At 37.4% G+C, this 21,115-nt stretch overlaps 1 protein-coding gene across 11 annotated transcripts in view; it reads left to right on the top strand.

Annotated features, from left to right (window-relative positions):
- GTDC1 (glycosyltransferase like domain containing 1) overlaps positions 1 to 21,115 on the top strand; it is a 355,459-nt gene that overhangs the window by 73,557 nt on the left and 260,787 nt on the right. For all 11 annotated transcript variants that reach the window (XM_036253415.1, XM_036253419.1, XM_036253413.1 and 8 more), the window contains one exon: positions 2,347 to 2,413. The gene's annotated coding sequence lies outside the window, so the exon portion shown is untranslated. The remainder of the gene's footprint in view (positions 1 to 2,346; positions 2,414 to 21,115) is intronic.

Genomic DNA, 21,115 nt, shown 5'->3' with positions numbered 1-21,115 from the left:
CTTAGTTGAATCTGGGTCCCCTGTAGAAGGCCTGATACAAGTGTATCAGGGAAATGTAGTTTTTAGCTGCTGAGGCTCTGTAATACTGGAAGTTAGAGTGCATGCTAGAAAGGGGTTAGAGTACCGGCTGGGTGGTTCTGGCCCTCTATTTCTCTCATGAGTTGCAGTGAAGACGTTACCCGGGGCCATAGTCACCTGAATATTTGAGCAGCCTGGGTGATCGCTTACAAAATGGCCCACGTGTAACGCTATTAAGTTGATTCTGGCTATTTGGCAAGAGGCCACATGGACCACTCCATAGGGCTGCTTGTCCTCATGGCAGAACAGCTGGCTTCACCCAGGGCGAGTTAGCTAAAAGAAAAGATCAAGAGGCAGGTGCAGTATCTGACTTCTGGCCTCAGAAGTCAGACACCATCACTTCCACTGCATTGTTTTTCATTCAGACCAACCCTGAACAGTGAGAGAGGGGACTGCACAAAAGCATGGATTCCATGAGGCGAGGACTTGAGGGCCCTCTTAGAGGCTCGTTTCTGTGCTTTCCCCTCCCCCCACCTTGGTTTGACAGCAGAAATTGATCAGGTTTGTCTGTAGAAGCAAAAAAAAAAAAAAAAAAAAAAACCCACCAAAATTCTTTGAATGGAATGGAACCTGCCAAGAATTTGGACAGAATGTGGTTCTTTATTAACTATTATAGGTACAAAGTGTGTCGTGTCCTCGGGCCAGTTTCTGAAAAGATTCAGAAATGCTGTTCTGTTTCTCGTTCTCAGGTTTCTCTTCTACAGGCAGAGCAAGTGTCATAAAAATCATAACTCAGTCTAGTTGGTGTGTATTTTGCTATTTGGAGATAATGAGGTTGTGATACTTGATCTTCCACAATGGCTTTCTGTCCTCATCTCTGCAGGGAGAGCTCTGACTAGCTCTTTCTCAGTCTCAGTTCTGGAAGATCCTGGCTGATGTGGAGAATTGGAGTGAGCGTCACTGTGACGTACCAGATGGATGCAGGCCGTTCTTCTGTGCCTCCGTCACATCATCTTGCTTCCTTCTTTCATAGCATGTGTCACAGTGAAATGATATTGCTGATGTACTAATCTCGTGCATCCTTCCTCCCTTCCCCAAGATGAAGCTTCAGCAGGACAAACTTTGCTCTGTTCCCTGCTGAATTCCCTGCACCGATCGCAGTGCCTGGGAGCTGCCTACGAGGTTAATTATTTTTTGATAGAATATGCTACATGATCATTATTTCAAACAGGTCATCTCAGAAGCACCCTCCCCTTTGATATATGTCTTCCTAGACTTTCTGTCTCTCCTAACCTTGCTTTAAAGGCGACACTCAGGATTCTCCCTGTTGCTGTGCATGCTTTCCTGTCTTATTCAGGGTTGGTGCCTGGAAGTTTCTCTGACCTGGTTTCTTTCTAATATAGGTTATTCTGAGTGAGTGATTGCTGTTTAAAATAATTCTTTTAAAAGATGTGTTGGGTCATGCTGCGATTCTGTGCTGTGTAAACTGTTTGGGAGCTATGCTTCTTCTCACTGTGCAGGCCCCTCCTCTTTGCTTGTCATAAAGGATCCTTTTTGGATGAGTTACTATGTTAGTTTTGACCTTGTCAGTATCTATATATCTAAGGATTCTGACTTTAACATATACAGAACAGGAAAGTCACAATATCCACCCCGGGTATATGGTAACATCTTTTCCTCTTCACTGTGCGTGGCTTGCAGAGAACACACAAAGTGAAGTAACTGTTTCAAGCTGATGTAATGCTCTCCCAGAGAGTAGTGTTCTTAAGATATTTACCCCTGGTCTACAAGTGTCTGGGTATCCCCACTGTTTCCCTAGGGTGCAAACCCCAATCCTGGACTGATTATCCATATGCATTCCAACCTACCTCTGAGATTTTAGACTATCCTTAGCAAAGGTTCTTGGCATACTTTTGGATTATGGACCTTCTTGCAAAGCTGAAAAACTATTGACCTTCTTTACAGAGAGATTTCATTTACATGAACCCACAGATTTTACATATATCATTCAGGAGTGTATAGACTCCTGAAGGCTATCCATGTACCAAGATTAAGACCTTTCATCTGATTTATTATTATTATTATTATTATTATTATTATTATTTACATTATGTTTGATATGGGAAATCCCTGGAAAGACTGAGAAAAGCCTTTGTTAGTTAAGACTCAGAACATTTTTGTTTTTGGAGGTTCTTCTCCCATCTTGGAATATCCAAGAATCAAACCACTGGTTCATTCAAATAAACTCTTGACCAGGTCAGGATTCAGTATTCAGGCTGGGTTTATTTTGAAGATAAAAACTTAACTATGCCCTTTGTGATTTTACAGCTACCTCTGTATTAGCCAGACTGGACATACGTAAAGAGAGACTTCAGTATAGTTTCTGGATCATCAGGTAAGCAAATGGAACTTTGTTTTATATTTTTCCATCAATCTAGTCCTCTGGCAGTGTATGGTTATTTCCTGTCATCTACCCTTTACTGCAGTGTGGGTCAGTGAGATGAGAAATATTTCTAAAGAGAAGGAAGCGGCCTTTCTTAAGTTTTACCAGATTATTTCCTGTGCTGCTCGAAGTCAGATTTCTTTATTTTTATTTTATCTCATTATTATTTCATATATTCACGCTTCTATTGTAGATAAAAAATTTCCCGCTCTTCTTTTCATGTATATACTTTGGAGAGTTGTGGACAGCTCTCATATTGTTCCTTGGTTGTCAGCCAAGTTACACACATTTAACTCCTTTCATCTTTCTTTGTAATTCAGTCACTTGGCTGCTTTTTCTAGATTCCCCCCCATTTCATCTGCATCATTAATAAACAGAAAAAAAACCAAAAACAGGCTATCGGCTAGCTTTTTCTATATATTTCATTCTTTTTGCTTCCTGGTTTTGCCTCATATTTCTTGTTGAACTAAAGCCAGCCAGACATCATTCTCTGGACCACTTTGGCAGTACATGAATGCCTTGCCTACAAACTACCAGAGAACCACGTGGTAATAGCATCAGCAGTATATCCTAGAGGAAAGAAAGGAATTGTACAAGGAGAACAGTGAGGAGCACAATAATGCATTCTTTGATTATATGTCAGACTTAGCTTTGCCACCCAGAGCTAATCATTGCACCTGAGACCTTTACCGCAGGTTTTGTCCTCCCAAAGTGTTGTGCAGGGTCCTCATTTGCATAATCACAGAAGCATGTGTATTGTTTGAAGTTTGGCCACTGTTCTCACTTGGTTTCTTCCCCAAGCTCTCCCTCCCCAATTGCCTTTCCCAACACCGATGTGACTTGCTATCAGAATCTGTGGCCATGAACAAAACTGGGCAGGGGACCATTTTGTCAGAAATTAGGTAGGCTCAGGTGGTAAATGCCCCATGCCTCCAGGTGGAACATCTGAGGCAGGTGCTGTCGGTCTTGCTATTTCTGGAACAGCTATTGGTCTTCTTTCCACAGCTGATTCGGTGGAGATGTGTAGGAGGAAGGGACTCTTAGACCTTTGGTGCTTTTCATCAACGCTGTATTAGTTTCACAACTTGACCCCCCTGACTGGCAGGGATACTGCTTCTAGATGATGCTGAGCCTAGTGTAAAATATGCCAGCATGGGAACTGGGCTTGTCACAGTTCATTCTTTCTTTTCATTTGGTTTGGAGAAAATGGACCTCTTCCTCTACTTATCTTGTGCATTAGAGAGAAAAAGGTCATCCCTCTAGGAGCTAATGGCTTACTGGTGTTTCAGTCACTGGATTTAGGGAGCATATTTAGTTGAAGGTTGCAGCAGCACACACTTGGCTTTCTCGTGTGTGTTAGCCTTGCTTCTAGTACAGAATTGAATAGGTTGGAAGAAACGGTTTTCCTGTTTGTTTCTGTGGCACCTTTGTAGATCTGTGGTTTAATCCTTTAAACATTTTCGATCGTTTATCACCTCTTTCCCTGTAAAGGCATAAAATATTCAGGTTCTAATGTTACAATCTTTTAATCAGATTGTTTAAGTTTGGAGAAATCAAGGTCGGAATAGCAGCTGACATAGTTGTTTCTGAATAGTGACCTAAAAATTATAATACTGATATTAGTTCTTGTTTTGAGCCAGATTTTATGGCTTTCCTTTATACCATTAGAATTTCAATAAGATTATGTGATTATGAATCATGTATTTCTTGGTCTCTGGCCTCTTAAACAGGTACGTATATGACTTGGTCCCCTTTTAAGTGTGATTTTTTTTCTAAAGGTTAATCTCTCACATGGCTTTTAAACTGTCTCCAGAATTGTACTCACACTAATTTCTTTAGGCTATTGATCCATTCTTCAGCATAACTTTTGTTTCTTGGGTCTTTTCAAGACCTGTCAAAGAAAATGAAATGCTAACCTGACTTTAAAGGGGCAAACACGTCTCCCCCCCATATCATTCTTTGTTCTCTATGTGCATCAAATTGACAATCCCACACTGTCTCAATTGAGGGAGTCGAGCACAAAAATAGAAAACAGCCTGGCACTGTTCTAGGATGGCAGCCAAAATGTTTTGTGTCGCTTGGTCCTGGCGGTGGTTTTCATACGGCAGAGGGTCTACCCTCCCAGCGTCCCCGAAGAAAGGCGTGCAGCCCTAGTCTTTCCTGCTTGTACCATTTCTCTTCCCTTGTCTTCCTATTTCTTCACAAAGACCACCATCATGAAAACAATATTTTGTCTTAAACAGAAACATCATTCTCCTCGCAACGTCCACATTGAGTGAATGGCATTGCTCCTTGTAGAAGCTTGCGTAAATTTGCCGTTGCCAGCCCTCAGAGATTTCCTTCACTGTTGCATTTTGCCACACTTTTCAGAGAACCGTTCTGAATATTGCTAACTTTGGTCATTCTGACATAGTCATTTTGATTGGTTGGAATCTTGTCTTGCTTCACAGCTTAACATTTGAACAGAAACTCTTGAATGATAGTTGCTTGTGTTGTATGGATTTTATGCCATGCTCTCTCTTGTTGAGACCAAAAAGTCTGCTGTTGTTTTCTGTTTTTGGTCTAAAATTCAGGGTAGTTCATATCTTTTACAAATTGAATAGTCACCTTTAGAATGTCTGATAATTGTTGCTGGATAACCAGATGAACTTCCATTAAATATAAGGATTTGCATTAAATTTTTTTTTTAAATAAAAATGCAAGATAAAACGGAGAAGTGATTTTAGTTAAATTATAGTTAGTGATCTACTATTGCAAGGTGTGTGGAAATGTAGCATTAAGATTTTTAGGTGATGATTTAAACAGGAGACTAAATTTTCACTATGAGCAAGCATTCTATGAAATTTCATAGAAGTTCCTCAAAATGTAAATGTTTTCTGTTGTATTAAGCAAAAACAAATGATTTATTTTTAAGTGATCTATTTAAAAAACTTGTGTTTTGCAATCAAGAATGATTATGTAGTCAGAATATGTTTTCTTAGGAGACTCATTATTTTGACTGGTATAAAGTTTTAAAAATTGTCAGTGATTTTGGGCAATAAGAAATTATTTTGGGAGGTACACTTGTATTTTCGTAACTGTGCAACAAATGTGACTGAAAAGAAAGTGAATAGTACATGTATTAGAATTATTAATGTAAAACATTTTTATATGCCGTATATACTGGGAAATACTGTATCTTATCTAGTACACGAACAAAAACTTGTGCTATTAACAGCTGTTTTTTTCCAGAGATTTATTTTTAATTTAGAAAATACTTTAAAATCATTTCTTTAAATCAGTGCTTTAAAAGGATTTCTAAAACAGGTATATCAGAAGTATATATTACATAAACTCACCTGTTATTTTCTGTCCTTCTCAAGACAGACTCAGCAACATATTGACTCATTACTTCAACAAAACAAACAAATACTCCAGTTGCTTTGTATATAATGCACCTGTAATAAATGCTATGCGTCTCCACTCCCCAATGCTGTTTTGTTAACTTGTATTTAAGTGGCTTTTTCTGTAGAGCAGCTGAAATGAATCGGGGTGATATACCTTAAGTTATATCAATGAAATCATTAGGTCAACATTTTAAGTTTCAGAATTATGATGTTTTTGAGAAGGGAAGCCAGTGAAGCTGTTTATTTATTTATTTAATTTTTATTTTTCCTCCTCTTGGTCAAGTTAAGTGCATGACTGTCTTGAATCCTCAGTACCAAGATCTGATAATATTATTATTAGTGGTCAAAGACTATACAGACCAAAAACTCTTTCATTCTGTATGTTCACATATGTAGAATAATGTTTATTGTATATTAAATACTATTTATTGACCTTAAATACAGTTTCACCAGTGGCATCATTTTTATTTGCAATTAAGCCCCTTATCTTTCCTGTGGTAGGAATAGCTTTCAGTGGCTCAGGAATTGCAGCACAAATTGTCCTATTTATTTGTTTATTCTACCTATACACAGAGGCATAGTAGAAGTATAATGTTTGAGCAGTTTTTTGGTAAATGCTCTTGAGTTTTTAATTTTTGTATGTAATAAATGTTATAGTTTTGTTTAATTCAGACACTATCAGAGCTATTATATCGTTATAGTTTGATATTATAGAGTTGGTAGGAATTATGATATAGTAACTTCATCATGTTTGTAGAAACATGGAGAAATAAATTTATTAGGGGATAACAGTGACGTTGGATAAATACTAAATTTATTATATTAACTAGGATTTTATTTTGTTATATTAAATATGATTATTATTATAATGCATGTTTTATTTCATTTGAATATCGGTACGTATTTTAAACATAACTCCTGGGTAGGTAACTTGAATATGTTGTTTGATATCAAATATTGGTAACATAGAGCAACAAATAGTGATTTCTAAAGTTTATGTGGTCAAAACTGTTTGTATTCTCTCAAGCATATGGTACATACTTTAGTGTCAAAATTCCACAGAGAGAGTACTGCATTAAAGGGTATGTGTTAATTCCATTGTTTGATCCCCTCCCCCCATTTCTGATATATTTTAATTTCCCCTGCCCGACATCTATATTATCATTCTGTAGAATACTTTCACAAGTATTTCATATGTTTTTTGTGGCATCTCACACTGCTCACTTTTTATCCATAATACCATATGAGTTCCCCCTTTTCAGGTTTACACTGCATATTTTAAGCTGCTGATAGTGGAAGATGATTGCAAGGTAAAGTGACATTTAGCTTTTTGAGGAAGTCTCATGTTTAGCATGAGAGCAGCCCCCCCCTCCTAAATCTTCTTATATTTTCCAGTAAAACAATCTTACTAACACCAAACAAAGAAATCCAGAGATTGGGTTACAGTGGCAATTGAAATACATCAAAAAATGGCTACTACAATACAATTTTATTAATGAATGATCTGCATTGGTTCCAGCTGTGTCCATGTGATTAGGCCTTCACCAGGCAACAATGGGTATTTCCTTATTGCTTTTATTTGATTTCCAAGAATGTGTCATCTGTTAATCAGCCCCTGTCAATATGCCCCTTGTAAAAGTATTTTGTTTTTTTTTCCCCCTTCCAAATTTCTGAAGCATAAGTTGTATACCCACACACATCCCTGCCGAAATATTGTTTTTCCTGAATAGTGGCCTAGGTTTGTATGCCTGGTGTTGCATACCAATATTTCAGAATATAAATGAAAGTAAATGTTTATTAAGTTTATCGGTAAATTTTCGGAAGTGTGGTTGCCTGGTAATGCTAAAGATAGATTATTTTCACTTTTACGTCTTCATCTTAATATTTTATTACAGTGGTATAATGTGTGATAGAGGTGGACAAGCTTGCAGATTGAAATGGGGATCGTCCAGATTGTTCCCTTCCCTGGACCATATGGTATAGTTCTAAAAGCTTTTTGTACGCTGTCTGTTCAGTTTATTGTAAACTCAATCTTTAGTGCACCTAGAAAGATAACCAAATAAAAACGGGCCTGTGGAAAAGGACTTCACGGCATGGAAGGGCCCTGGAAAATACTTGTTCTAAAGGAGATAACTGCAGAAGAAATTGAAGTTGTCATTGTCTGAATATTGCTTTGAGTTCATGTGGATTATTGTAGATTGTCTGTGGTTTTAAAACGACGGCATTTATGTTATGTAACTATACTTGTTAGCCTGATTTATCCCATTTTGTCAGTCTCACGAGTGAGAGAATGTAGCTTTAGTCTAGTTTACGGACGAAACCTCTACCTATGAGCAATGCCAAGGAATATAAAAGCCCAGGTTTTATGAATATATAGGATTTTTATTTTTTTTTTACTAATTTCAGTGGAAATTTAGGGTTAGAAGTTTGGATAATTTCACCCCTTTTAGCCCCTACCCACACACAGAGATTGTTGAAAATTTTCTAATTCTATTCCCCTTCCCCCATTATGGCTCCATAATTTTATTTTAGGAAAATAAGAAAAGAAGTTGCTTATTCCATATGCTGATTCTCTTTAAAAGCTGAGAATACGAGTGACTTCTGACTCTCACTCCCCTTCTCTCCAGAGTAAGGCACGGTTAGAGCATTAGACATCGCCCATTGCTTTTTGGCACAAGAGATTCGAAGCTGAAATTCTACCAAATGAAAAATGAAAGAAGAAAAAAAAAAGGGGAGCCTGTAAAGAACACGCTTCTTTACTCTATCATTACCCTGAACCACTGAAAGTGCAACTGAGAGGAACTCAAATGTTATTGGAATGTGTAATTTTCCCCTGAATGGCCACAGCGAAATATATTTGAACAAAAAAGGCAGAAAAAGTATATGTGGCGTATGGAGTTGATGGTGATTGAAATTAATGAATCTTTTTAGCACTGTACTACAGAAACCATCCCAAGAAGCATACACATCGAAAATATGCCCAACAGAAACTTATACAGAGAAAAAAATACTGCTGAGGGAGTTTACTAGAGATAAGTGGGACATTATAATAATATAATAATACCAGGGGTGAATTGGACACAGAATGTTTGTTGGATATATACTTTTCAAGCTTGAAAATTTTTCATAAACAGAATTGCTAATTTCAAGTTAAGGGAGTCTTTCCTATTCAAAAAATACTGTTACCTTGTCTTTTATTTATTGTAAGACTGTTTTATATAAAGTGCTCACAAACCTGAAAAACGTAGTTTATACTCTCAAATAAGCTGGGTTCTTTCTTTTTGTCCTCTCCCCATTCTGTTTTCTTACCCCTTTCTTTCTAATTTTTTTTAGCTATTTATTTGTATATATATGCTTCATGTATGAATTATCAATGCCAATGCCATACTATAAAAAAATTTATAGGTTTGTCTGATTGAATGTTTCAGTTAGGAAAAGAAATAAAAATCTTATAATGACTATGTAAGAAATGGGTTTCCACAGAGGAATTGGAACATGTTTATTGAAGTAATCTAGATCACTGAAAATTGTAGGATAATTGTGGACATGAAAACTCGAAATTGTTTTTATTTCTTCTAGCTAAAAAGGACTACATTATGGCCTAAATCAAAGAAGGACAGGACATTGTCTAACTCAAATATCTCCTCTTCTTTATAGCTCTTTTTTAATGGTAAAAATGCCTCTGTCTCCAAGTAGTAGAACATCTTATTATGACTTAAGTGAGGAAGGGTTTTATGGTCTCATGTCAGAAGAAATCTGGAGGCAGTTAGTTTACAGGTAACTGATGTCATCAGAGATCCAGGTAGCAGCTTCCTTCTCCACTATCCTTAGCATATAACTTTTGTTTCTCATTTCACATATGACTTTCTTTTGTACCTATAGAAATTGTGTTTATATTGAAGCAGGAAGAAAAGTGAAGGGAGCTCAGCAACCTTCTCTTCCTAGGCAGCATTGTCTTTTTCTTTAGAAAGGGATGCCCGCTCATGGGGACTTCCACCTACATCTCATTGGCCAAAGCGTGTCACGTAAGCTCCTCTAGAATGAGATAAAATCATTTCATCTTTCCGCCTCTATTTGGGAGGAAGGCAAGGAGAAGGATAATTGGAATGAGTGCTCAGCAAGCCATCCTGAAAGTATCTGCCACACTTCCTCAATTAGTTTGCATAGCTAGATGCTTGGACCTTTGAACTTTCTGGGTGCTTAGTGTATATATACACGTGGCTGTTGGTTCCCTTTTGATGTCCTGCACATATGTTGGTATTGTAATGTTGTGTTTCTGTAATTGTGTCATTTTTGTATCTTTCCACTTAGCACAGGGCCTCCATGTAGACCCTCAGTGAATACTTGTTGAATGAATAAATGAATATTAAGAAATAGATTTGTTAATATCATTGGCATAAACCATTTATATATGTAAAGGATACAGTAATGTGTTTGATATGTGAGGGTCTATGGACTAAATTTTATAGAATCGTTTGTTATTGTTAAGGGGGCATCAATGAAAAGATATCAAAGTGGCTTTGAATGGAAAGTATTCAATTACAAGGGTTATAGGAAAATCCGCGAAATGACTTTGTACCAATGCTTTTGTTAGAGTATATTCTTCTATGAGTAAATAAAAAAATATATATTTCCTTTTAACTCTATGCATAGACAATTGTTTAAACAAGGATATTGTAGTACTCACGTATATACGTTTTTGAAGGAATAAGCAATTTGAATTTATTCATGATGCAAACAAGTCATTTGGTAATTCATATTGTTGATGTTGATTTATAAGAAAGAGTTATTAGATCTTTGAAAGCCTCATGGCTAAGGGCAGATTAAGTCACATTTTATCTTAGATGGTATTTTGGGCATATTATTTTAATTCTTAGAGTGACAGTTTCATATTTTTGCAATACACACGCATATGGTTACGTACAATAGAAAACATCTCTGTGAGAAACCCTAAGAATTCATCTTAACATCTGCTTGTTTCACGCTAAACTGTCTTAGAATAAAGCAGGTAACCTCTTCTTTCAAACTCTGCAAAAGAAATGGGTCAGAGTGTCACCTGGTAGTGTGAATCACGGCTTCACAGCTCCTCCGTGTCTAACCTGAACTCCCTTTGTTGCATTTCCATTCTGTTTGTGTTATTTTGACCTCAGAGGACAAAGCAAACAGCTATTCACTATAACCCACACAACATCCCCTATATAGCACATTTTAATAAATTCCTCCCTTTTCATTCAGGATGGCAGAGTTGCTTGTGCCTTAATTACTAAAACAACCTGTGCATGGATAGAACTTATCTCAGAGCAGGGAATGTATTCAATTATCTGGAACTCAAATTTTCTATCTGAGCAGTTTATAGTCACTGAAAATAAAGGAAGCCCTTTTAGCATTCAAAAGCAGTCGTGGGAGAGAGTTTCTACATAATCACAATTTAGGCAAGATCGTTTCCTAGATTTGGATTCAGATTGGGATTCAGATTTGGGTGTCACTAGCCAGTCCCTTTTGGCCCTTATAGCTGTTCTTTGGGTCATACTTTAGGAAGCAGTAATTTACAGGCCAACACTCTGCACTTAGAAATCCTGCGTGTGAAAAGTCAGGCCTTTCTCACTGTTTACACCTTTGTGTTCTCAGCGATGCATTTAGTAAATATTTGTTCAGTGAATTGTTTTAGTAGCTTTATGCTTTGCCTTTCCCCATTCCTCTTTAATAGTTTTTATTGTCTTTATCTTCTCATTGAATGAGATCTGCATTGACTTAGAGCTTATGTGACTAGGTGAATGCAGTAGTAATGCCCGGACAATTCACTTTCTGCTGCTGCTGTAATTTCCAGTCCAGGAATATCTCTTTTCCCTGCCTTCTTCCTAAGGCAAGGGTTCACTGTAGCCTATTGATGAAAATTCAGAATAGATTCATTGAATGCCTGTTGTGTGTAAGGAACTTTGCTGGTTATGAATACATATAAACATGAATTGTTCATAAACTTTGCTGCCACCGAACTGAAATCCGGTTGGGAAGACACACATATGTATTATCCAACTAGAGTATAGGTGGGCAGTGGTCACTGGTCTAACTGAGGTGGGAAGGAGTAATTCCTTCTCAGGGGCCGAATATGGGCGAGCATTTGTTGTGAGCCTTCATGGATGAGAGTGGATTTGAATGGAGTGTTGAACTCTGTGTAGAAATTTGACAGGTGGTAAAGGTGACAGGATTCCAGGAAGAACAAATAGCGCTAGCTGCTTGGACGTGGGAATGTGTAGGGACTGTTAGAAAAAATGGCAAGGAGCCTGTTCTGAGGAATAGTGATGTGTCTGTGAGCGTGATCAGAACTGAGGCAAAATAGGAGCTTGGAACCAAATTGTAAGAGGTCTTGGTGTAATTCTCTCCTGCAGAAATAATCATAAGCTTTTGAGTAGAGAATGGACACTAAGAAATCTGTTTCAGCAGAAAACATGGAAGACATGAAATGTAGTTGAGGTTGAAGATGATGAGGAAGGCAGGGGGCTGGAGGGCTTGGAAGGAGGGCCTGGTACCAGAGGCCGGGGGTGGGTCAGCCCCTGGGCTTGTTGATTTGTTCAAGGTTGTGCAGCTGTGTCTTGGCTCCCAACAGAGGGCACGTTCCAATGTTGAGCCTTCTTTCCACCAATATCATTTTGGAAGACTGGAACATACCTCCCTTCCCCACACCGGGGAAATGAAATATTTTAGCCTGAATTCTAAAAGAAAGCAAAAAGAGAAAAGGGTTGCTGATTACCGAGTGAGCCAAGAGTCTCTGCACATTTCTTCAGCTCCCCTTTGTAGCTGGGATTTTTGGCTCTCTGTCCTTTCTGGACTCTTGGTTCATCTTTCTGAAGTACAACTCGCTATTGGTCTCTCTTTGAGACCCAGCTCAAGTGTTTTATAACACTTATCACTCTGTATTGTTATTTTATCCAGGCCTGAGGCCAGAAACTATATTTGGGTCATCTTAATATCACAAAACACTCAGCATAATTTTTAGAATGTAATCATTCAATAAATGCTTGTTGAATAAAGCAAATTTGTTTATGCTTTGCAGTCACACAGACCTTCCTACTCTCTGCACATGCCAAGCATATTCCATCTCAGGATCTTGCTGTGCCCCCTGCCTCAAAGGGTTTAGATCCAGATCTGCCGAGCCCCTCCCTCCCTTCCTCTGGTTTCTGGGTAGATGTTCTCTCATCATCAGCTAGGTGTTCTCTGACAACCCTATTTAAAATACTGTCTTTCCCCAGTCCTGGTTCCCAGCAACTCCTGTCCTCTGTTGCCCTGTGTTATTTTTCTTTATAGTACCTGCCATTATCTGATGTACAATTATTCGATGATTGCCTTTTTACTCCAATTAGAAAGACATTCCTATGAGAACAGGGACATTTGCTGTGCTGCCTAATTTATCTGCAAGCATCTGGAATAAGGATGGACACATAGTAGGTACAAGAAATATTTACTAAATGAATGAATGATAAAAATCAGACACGAAAGGATAACAAACATTCATCTGCATGTTTGTTTATAGGTTTATATAAGTGATGGCATTGTTATACCTCTTATAATGTTAATATAAATTATATTCTCTCAGAAAAATAGAAACAAAATTCTATTCTCTATAGATTGTGCTGGGAAATCTAATTATGGATTAGTATTTGTTTTAAAAATATTTGAATGCCAAGCATATTCAGTAAGAAAACACTTTTATTATCCATGCCAGCTTAATTTTTAAGGCAGTGAAATGGAAGAGTGTCATTTCAGCAAGCAACTTATTTTCATTAGTGAGAATGGAATATTTTGAATATTCTAATTGATTTTTGAGGATGATTTTACAAGAAAATAATGCGTGTTTTCTGTACAGTGTATCTTTGCCTTTAAAACAGAGGGAAACTAGAAATAGGCATGGGAAATATATGTTCAGAAAGGTGGGAGCTAATAATTAACTTTTTATTGTTGTTGTTAATCCTCATCCTGGGCTATTTTTTTCCATTGAGTTTTTTTAGAGAGAGTGTAGGGAAGGAAGGGAGGGAAAGAGAGAGAGAGAGAGACAGAGAGAGAGAGAGAGAGAGAGACATCGATTGGTTGCCTCCCACATGCGCCCCTACCGGGCTGGGGAATCTAACCTGCAACCCAGGTACGAGATGTGCCCTTGACCAAGAATCGAACCCGTGACCCTTCGGTGCATAGGCCTGTGCTCTAACCGCTGAGCAACACTGGCCAGGGCATAACTGACTTTTGATAAATGTTGGGAGGAGGGTCAGTCAGTCCCATGTAAAAGGTAAATCTTGGGACATGAAAAATTTTAAACAAAACCTGATTTAGAAAATCATTTTGTGTGCATATTTAAAGTTCGCACAGAGATTGTAGACTGTTTATGATGAGCTCAGGCTTCTCTTTTATTGTATTTTACTGCAAATTCACTTGGATATTTTTCTAGAAATCTTAAGTTTATAATTCGACAGTAAAAATGTTGGTTATCAAATCAATATTATTATATAGCCTTTAGTGTCATAAGAATTCCCTTTTGGAAACCTATAAAAATTCATTTTTTCTCACCATAAACTTTATCTGTCAGTTTTCCATAAGGTCAGTGTACTAATGTTGGAGGTGATCTACTCTGGGACAGAGAGTCAACAAAGTGGCAATAACATTTAAAAATCCGCATGGTGCTTTCTAAAGATTAGGATTGCTTTTTCATATCAACTTTGTGCAAATTTTAAAATACATTGTTATATATTGATAGGTGTATTCTTAGGGTCCCTTTAAAAATAGATGAAATAGATAAAATAGCTTGTCTCTAATTTTTGCATTTGCATATTTCACATTTTTATTACTGTTTTTGTGTTTTCTGGAGGTTACTTCTCAATGACTTGTATACTTTTAGTGGTAGGTTGTTTTCTTTCTAGATTTATAAGTTAAGTTTCTCAGTATAGATGTTTTTTAAAATGGTTGCATTGAAAACAATTCTAAGAATAATAGAGTTAGTTCTTATTACTTGAAAATGAAACATGGTATTTAAATTTAAAAAAAATACTAGAATCTGGAGGTTCCATTTAAAAATATTTCACTACCACTGAGCTACACCGGCCGGGCTATTTTTAAAAATATGTTTTTATTGATTTTTTAGAGACCGAGTAAGGGAGAGAGAAATTTAAATAACAGACATCACCTCACACCTGCCAGAATGGCCGCCATCAACAAATCTTAAAACAAGTGTTGGCGAGGGTGTGGAGAAAAGGGGACTCTAATACACTGCTGGTGGGAATGAAGACTGGTACAGCCGCTATGGAAAACAATATGGTGTTTCCTCAAAAAATTATAAACGGAACTGCCATTTGACCCAGTGATGCCACTTCTAGGAATATATTGTAAGAATCTTGATACACCAATCATAAAGAATATATGCACCCCTATATTCATAGCAGCACTATTTATAGTAGCTGAGATCTGGAAACAGCCCAAGTGTCCGTCAGTAGATGAGTGGATAAAAAAGCTGTAGTACATTTACACAATGGAGTACTATGTAGCTGTCAGAAAGAAAGATCTCTTACGCTTTGAGATGACATGGAGGGACCTGGAGAGTATTATGCTGAGTGAAATAAGCGAGTCAGAGAAAGATAAGTACCATATGATCTCATTTATTTATGGAATATCATGAACAAAATAAGCTGTTGATCAAAAATACATCTAGAGAAATGGAAGTAGGGAATAGACTGACACATCTTAGAGGGAAGAGGGGTGGGGGTTTGGAAAGAAATAAACCAAAGAACTTATATGCCTATATGCACAACCAGTGGACACAGACAGTAGTTTGGGGAAAGCAGGAGGTGCGTGGGAACAGGGAGGAGGTGGGCTCAATGGAGGAAAAAGGGGATACATCTCTCATACTTTCAACAATAAAAAAATATTTTAGTACCAAGTCTGAGTTGCCACTGGATTAATATTTATTGAATATTCATTCACCTATTGCCTATATATAAATATAGGAAAAATAAGAGTGGTTATGAGAGGAGACAGCTCTTTAAAATTGCAAGATGGTGTTTCTGTTAGTTGAATATCCAATCAATTCTTTTCTTTCTTTTTTTTTTAAACATATGTAACACACATGGATGATTATGCAATAACATTTTTCTGCTTTCTTAATGCAGACACTTAGGAAATTACAAGTGCGAAACTAGAAGTTCTTTTCAATTTTACTCACTTTAATTAAATATTTTCCCTTATTTCAAGAACAATACCTAATTATTTAAGGCACAAATTAATCTTGACATTTTATTTGAACTTTAAGACTTTGAGATTGCACTATGCTTTCCATGTTCCTGTTCAAGACTGTAAGTACCAGAATAGTCTTTTAGTTTCTAAAACTCTTGGTCCAAGTAAAACTCCAGATTTCTTATATATGAATAAAGATCTTGATCTGTTTGCAATTATTTAATAATTCAAGTACATTTTTAAATTAATTATTTTATTTTATGCTTTAGTTAAGCTATTTACAAAACCGAATTATGGTATTTGTGAATAGCTATAGCCCCATTAGTTTAACCCTTGCTGATTAGCTTTTTAATACATTTCTTTATAGCAGTGGTAGTTAGAATAATTTGAAAACTACTTGCAAGCTCCTGGAGGGGAGGAAGCCTTCAGTAATTGGCATATTTCAAACAATTTGGCCTCCTTCCCTAAAGTTAAGAAAAATTTATCGTTTCTTTTAATTGCAAGTTGAAACATATTTAATGAAGATAACTCGAATAAAATGAAGCACTAAGAGGAAAGCAAAATCACTCATAATTCTGCCATAAATGATTATGTGTACGTGTGTGCATGTGTGCTGTCTCATGTTTACATATTTGTTTCACCATGTATTGTTATAATCAAAAGACATACACAGTTTTGAAGCTTTAGTAGAGAGCAGCCTTCAGCCTGCATTTTTAGGATTTGACAAGGGTCTTTTAATTCACAAACTGTTTCATCTACGTTGCAGATGGCTGAACTTTTATCACCTGTTGCTCTTGGGAGAGGTAACTCATTGCACCTAGCAGGCATTTGCTCTGAACATTTTTCTGCTTTCTTAATTATTTTAAATGTAGTTCTTGCAAGTAAATTTTGGGAACAACATGTGCAAGGGACAGGAGGAAACACTGAATAAGTGAAATGATCCCGGGAAACAAAGTATTCCTTTACAATACTACTAAGATCAATCAAACAGCTGTTATATAAAATCCAGGATATTGTGTACCTAGTTTGGGGAGTTTAATTTATAATCTCTTTCTATAATGATTCAGGCTGTTTGTTAACCATGATGCTAATTAATCTAGTAGAGAGACTTATGGTCTGAGATATGGTGCATATATATGCTGGAAAGAGTTGCAAGAGGGAATTAATTAACTCCTAAGCAACCTTCAAACTCTGTTTGAACACACTGTTTGCAAAGTATGAAATTACTTCCTTAAGAGATGATGAAGATGCCTAGTGCAGTTTTGAGTAGTTTGCAAAGAATACCCTTTACTGTAGGGTCTCTGCTTCATTAGACAAAATATTTATATCATTGGAATGTCTCCTTGAAAAATAGGTTGATAAAGAGATAATGGTGACAGACAAGGCCACTAAATAGATAAAAGCCATGGTGCTTGCTCCAATCAGGAAACTTTGAGCTATTGCTCCTTATCTTTTATCCAGTGGAAACTTGTGTGTCAGATGATATGGGCAAGCCTGTGCTTCCTCCGCAGAAACAGTGGAGAATAATAGATCTTTTAGAAATTATACACTGTTGTCTTTACATGCCTTTTCTTTGGCCAACATCTTAATCCTAAATATCTACAGGATTTTAAAATCCCTGTCTATTATTATCAGACTGACTCTTTTTCTTATAATAGTGGGGAGCTAATAATATGCCCCTTGTGATATTTAAAAATAGTGATACAGCTCTCATTACCACTGTTAGCCCCAGATTTACTCAGCACCAGTCTAAACTGGGCTTCTAGGCTTTTGAAAATTTATCGCGAACAATCTCTAGATTCTATCTCGTTTTCCTAGTGTTGGTTTCTCAAGCCATAAGCAAATGTCTTAAGACCGTTGACAAATCAGACCATTCTTGAAAACTTTATGGCAATTAGGAAAAGTTCCGATGCAATAACTAAATAGAAGAAAATATGCTTTAACTAATCCTACTTATAATAAATTACTATGTTCATGTGGAACTTTGAAGATGAGAGAAGTGTCACTGAATATTTTAATTGATATGCATCTTTAAAACATCATTTTGTTGATTTGGATCTGACACAAACACTCTGATAGTGCCTTCCTGTCCCTCGCTAACACCATTTCAAAGCTCTGTTTCTGCAGAATGGTGTTCATTTATATAAAATGAGTATTAAAAGTATTAAAGGTGTCCAGCATTGATACTAGGGATATCTATTTCTCTTTCTTCTCCCAAGTGTTTACTGATATTCTTTTGCTTCCCAAGCTGCTAGGATTTTACATTTCTTTTATGTGGATTTCCCCATCCTGATAAATAGATTGAGTTGTGAGATTATGTTCTTTCCATTCTTCACTGGAAGTGAATAAATCTAGAACTTTATACTTGGTGACATTTATTTCACCTCATCAAGGGAATGCCACCCATGTTTGCTTGGGTTGCTGCACTTCAGATTGGACGCCGAGAGTGTTTATGTGTTATAGTAACTGCTATTTCTGTCCCAGAATTCACTGACAACGTGGTATGTGCCTCCCACTCGGAGAGGGGGACTTCTTGACGATTTTCTATTTAGTTAATACGGATTCAGTTCTTAAAAGATGTTAGTGAGGCTCGCCAGTGCCAGTATATTTAAGAACATTAGTCATTTTATTTTAAACTTATTTGGTGTGTATATTTATAATTACCTTGTACAAAAAAACCAGGTCAGAGTTCACTTTTGATCTAGAAGCCGATGTAGGGTAGCAACATAATGCTTCTGTCCAAAAAAAACACACACACCAGTCTAATGATGAAACCACTTAAATTCTTCCAGGTCACAGACTTGCCTGTCCTTGTGTTCAATATTCCTGTAGAGTCCAGTCATTCAGAGAAGGTGGCTGCCCATGGCGTGAACCGTGGCTTCCGAACCCCTCTGCAGTGCTGTCGGGCAGAATTGTTTTCCTTAGAATGAGTTGTGACATTTCAGATACAATGAGATACCGCCTGTTGCATTTAGATGGTGATAAAATGAATGCATCCAGTTTTGTCTGTGAGAGTAAATAGTAATTAATGGTAGTGAGGGGTGATTGTTTGTGGTTGATAACAATATAGATCTTGGATGAAGTAGGAAGAAACTGTCAATGCCACTGCTAAATGGTTCATGGTATACTGTCTCAGCTCACATTTGTTGAACAGTTTCCATTTGCTGAGTATTGGGGATAGAATGGCAAGCAGACCTGGTCACTGTCCTTGTGGAAATTAATACACAGTGGAGGATACGGGTAGTGATAAGTACAAAAAAATACTACAAATTGTTATATCAAGTGGACTTGGACTTACGTGATGGTGACTGACTGGTCATAATTTTATGATACATACTTCATGTAGCTGTGTGGCTGACCTCCTGTCTGAGACCAAAACTTTCTTGTCATATGAACCTTGGAGATTGTCTTTCTTCCATCCTGGTCCGTAGGCCTGTTATCCTATCAAAAAGGGGTCAGGTGAGGGCTGGTGGGGGTGTGAACGATGAGAGTTGTGAGGTCAGGGGAGGGATGATTATGCAGGATTCTGGAAGGAATCACCAGAGATTAGAGCAAAAGTTTGAATTTTAACTACCTGGTGTTAGTTTTGTCTGATTTATACCACTGATGTCCTAGATTTACCAACTATTGGGAGCTTTAAATATAATATGTAATAAATATCACTTTATAGTGACATTTATATTCCAAATGCTTATAAATATAAGCTGCAATATATATCATTTACATATTAATAATTATTCAACATTGATATTTAACCCCAAAACCTCAAAGACTAGAAAATGTCTAGTCTTTTACTGTGTTCTGTCTCAAGCCTGCAGTGAAGTAGGAGGGAAGATACGTAAATAGGGATCAGCAGACCTTTGCTCACACGTATTTTGTGATGCCAATATCCTCCGTTTCTTCCTCTGGTAAAGAAAAGCGGTCGACGCCCTGGCTGGTGTGGCTCAGTTGGTTGGAGCATCATCCCATACACCGAAAGGTTGTGGGTTCAATTTCAGGTCAGGGCACAGGCCCAGGTCCTTGGATGGGGCGCATTTGGGAGGCAACGAATCAATGTTTCCCCCCCCCCCCCCTCTGTTTCCCTTCCTCTCTTTTAAGTCAATTTTAAAAAAGAAAGAAAAGTGGGCGAACAACGGAGGCAGCATTCTTCCACCTGAGATGCTGTGAGACACTCGGACCTCGCTACTCAGGTGTCTCCACCCAGATGGGTCCGATGGTCCTGTCTTCCCCCACGGGGCTGGTTTGCAGCCCCCTTTCAGGAAGCTGGACGCCTTGGAGAAATGCCATCTCGAAAAAGCAAATACATTATTCATCTCATCTATAAAATGAATAATTGTTGGCAGAAAGTATTTAAGAATGTCTTTTTTTTTTTCTTCCCCGTTAAATAAAAGCCTAATTACGAAATGTGGAATGGGACCTCCAGATTGATGGTGAGGGAATTGGCTTCTCATTCTACTTCCACTTCTGGTATTAAATAAACTGCGGCGACCGTAGATCAAACAGAATAAAAAACTGCAGGTGATTTTCAAAATTTGTGGATCTCCCAGATATTCACTTAGGCCATCAAACTAGCTTTGGCCTCGAATTGAATTGCTCATGGTGTTTCTCTTAATCCTTTAATCATTGTTACCTCTATTGTATTAAGAGGTTAAGATAAACTTACGTCTCCATAAAAAATGTCCTTATTTCCAATTCTGATTGGAAATTCTGATTCCTGTGAACAACAAGAAAAAAGAATCATTATTTGAAATAAAAGATAATGTGTTCGGCTATACTGGCTGCTTGGTGTAGTTTCAACTTCAAAAACAGTGGGAAATCGTTAGAAGCAGGTTCGGTGCTGACACTTGATTACTCGGGACCTGTGCTAAGTGAAAGCAACACTACTTTAAAGGCAGAATCAACTTCCACACCCCCCTGAGTCTCAGCTCAGCACTACAAAAACTTGGTGACATTCATTATGTGCCAGGTCATAGGATAGACCTCGGGAGAATAATGTCATGGTCCCTGTCCTCCAGAGTTTGAAGTCCCATAGGGAAGCAAGACATGGAAATAGAGT

Source organism: Molossus molossus, unplaced genomic scaffold (genome assembly GCF_014108415.1).
Source record: "Molossus molossus isolate mMolMol1 unplaced genomic scaffold, mMolMol1.p scaffold_m16_p_11, whole genome shotgun sequence".
Classification (NCBI taxonomy): domain Eukaryota; kingdom Metazoa; phylum Chordata; class Mammalia; order Chiroptera; family Molossidae; genus Molossus; species Molossus molossus.
The sequence above is the reverse complement of the archived record's forward strand: the minus strand, read 5'-3'. Positions and strand labels throughout refer to the sequence as shown.